Genomic DNA, 3,049 nt, shown 5'->3' with positions numbered 1-3,049 from the left:
GTAGCTCATAAGCATACGAGACGTATGAGCGATCAGGCGGCCGTGTACATGCGAAGCCGTTCGACATAAAGAAGCATGTATACATGTACCCCCGGTAACAGTCCGCCTTTTGTTTTATACGGGGGAGATCCTGATGAGCGTTGCTGCATGCGCACATACCTGACTTCCTGAGAACGACGAGATGTATGTAAAGCCTTTCCCCTCATCTAACCGAATCAGCTTTAGCATCTGAAAAGAAAAACTAAAGAAAGATCGATGAGCTAGCGAGCGAGATGGCAACAGTCACAATCATGCTTAATGATTGTAACTGAAAACCATCAGCTTTGACCTAGTGACGAGTGTCTGAAGAACTCTAGAGCTTTGAGGTAATTAGGCTCTCTGAATCTTAGAGCTTTTGCAACGTCAAACTAACTCTGAACTTAAAGATTTTACTTCACCATGGGACCTTTTACTTCATGATTGATGGACACACCAGTATAGTGCAAGGCCAAGCTCGCTCTCGCCGCATCAATGCTGCCGCCAATTCAACGCGGCGGCTGGTCCATCCTTTACCGGATAATGATCTCCGACGATCTCGAGCCGAGGAGGGCGACAGAGTCGAAGACGATCCGGACACAGCTTGCGTCGCAGAACACCTAACCTAACCACACTGTATCGCAGTCCAAGGCCATGGCAACGACGACGATCGAGTTGCTCGATCAGACACTACTGCTGCTGCTGCTACTACTACTACACGACCATGCATGGCCCATCACCAACGCGTTCTTGTTCGGGAACAGTTGTGGCAAATTGCTCTCGGGATTGCTTTCATTTGCTTCCAGGTGCAAATGGACAGCTGAATGACAACGACCACGAGCAGCATGAACACCGCCACAAACAACACCAACAGCGCGCCGTACCCCGGCGGCTGCTGTTCTTGGCGCGAACGCTATCCCAGCCAGACATGTCGTGGCATCTAATTAACATCTAACGACGTGGGTCCATCCCGGCGCAGTCTCTCGCAGGCGGATCATGGCGGCGAACAGGGCGAGCCGTTGTATCCTTGCTAGGGCTCGCTGCAGCTGAACAGCGCGTGGTGTGGTACCTCGGGGGGGGGGGGGGGGGGGGGGGTATGAATTATGATTATCGGATCCCTATGATTATTGGCTGAACTCTTTGGTGTAACCCCACCCATGATTAAAGTGGGAATTTGCGCGGTACGGTTTTGGATGATCCGCATCGCACCGCATAATTGGATCCGCGGCGTACTTTGTGATTAGTACAAATTGATTTTTAAGCATATGGTAGCATAGCATGTGCGCCTGCGTGTTCGAGAGAAAAAAAAGTTTCAGTGGTGCACAACTAAGAAGGCACATGCTCATTATTTTTGAATATCTACGGCAATTTCCAAAGTTCCATTGCTGCCATGTCCAAACAGAGAAAGGTTGGGTGTGGCGATCTACAGTTCCACAAACCGGTGCAGAGCTAAAACAGCAGGGGCCGTGCACAAGGGCATCAGCTCAACTCAAATCAAAGTGCCCAGGGCATGGCCACTGAACCGAGGGACCTGCCACCGAACTGGACGCCAACACCTACTACTGCCTCGCAGCGACGTCTACAAGTATGCTTGCTCCCTGTCCCTGAGAAAATGATGGCCAGGGGGACACAAGTGTCACCTCACCAACTCGCAGATCCTGCTGCCGCTAGGCTTCTCTTCACCTCTCCCTCGTCTTTACAGAGGGGAATGCACATGGAAAAGGGAGCATTATTGTGTGTGTCTGTGTGTGTGTGTGGGGGGGGGGGGGGGGGGGGGGGCGGGGCATCAGGGCTGCTGGTTCCTTGTCGCCATTGGGGGTCTCTGACCGCCTAGCTGCTGACTGATGGATTCCTCGCCGAGCAGCAACGATGCCGGCATCAGGCCATGGGGTTTGGTTGGTCACGGCCGCAGGGGACGAAAGGGATCTCCCGGCCCAGGAAAACAACAGCCGTCAGGTCAGGGAAAGACTTGGCCTCAGCTCGCTGGGCAATTATTTGGAGGGTGCTCGAGAAAAGGGCTCGCCGGATAGGCGGTGTTCGCGCACAGTTCGGGTGGTGGCTGCACCCGCATGCGCTTGGGAAACCTAGGGCTGTAGGCTCTTCCTGCTTTGTGCAAAAATGCATGTTTTGCTGTTGCGCACAGCTGGCATGGCAATGGAAAATGCTGTTATCCGAATCTTATTCTTATGACAAAAAAAAAAGCAGGCACTCCAGCTATTTCCGTGTTCTACTTTTATCCAAAAAAAAAAACAAACCATTTTCGTGTTTGAAGATGCGGTTTCAACTCGAAGCGTCGATAATTGCCATTTTAAACTGCAAAAATGGTATACTAACAGAGACCTCGTTGCGTCTTTCCTTAGAATACTGAAAGGACTGGTTCATCAATTTGAGCGCATTGTGGATTTGTCTTGGACACAGAAAAGGGATGGTTCATCAGATTGGCCAACTCCAATACCGTTGTACATTTATGGTTAAATGTTTTGTATGATGTATGTTGCTTCAATAGTACTAGCTTTTTCTCTACCCTGTTTCTTGGGGATATGACATGAGCTTTGATTACAAGTGGCCAAGTGCAATGCTGTGAAATTTCTCACTGCCATAGGTAAAACATCTTCCAGAAAATTTTGCAAGAAATAGATCATTGAACGACAAGTGTCCTCCCATAGATTTTTTAGGGAGTTCTTGATGACAGTTTCTAAATAAAATAGAGAGTGAAGCATCAGAAGAGAAAAGTAATTGCTGGAAGCATATGTAGTAAAAAATCTTATTGAAATGCATGTATATGTGACATGAATCTGGACAGCAGATTAGCAATGATGGGTACAATTGACTTCCTCATATGCATTCATTTTCTGGTGTTATCACTCCTAGCCTTGATCCCGTGACTACACTATTTTGCATTATGACTCGTATGCAAAGCCTTGAAAAACATTTGACTCATACGTGCTCTGACAGTAAGATTTTCCATTTAACTCTCTGCATAGACTTTCTTTCCAACAAGAGTTACTCCAAGAGTAAATAACTCTGCTGCCTA

Source organism: Panicum virgatum, chromosome 4K, assembly GCF_016808335.1.
Source record: "Panicum virgatum strain AP13 chromosome 4K, P.virgatum_v5, whole genome shotgun sequence".
Lineage (NCBI taxonomy): Eukaryota > Viridiplantae > Streptophyta > Magnoliopsida > Poales > Poaceae > Panicum > Panicum virgatum.
Note: the sequence above shows the minus strand (reverse complement) of the source record.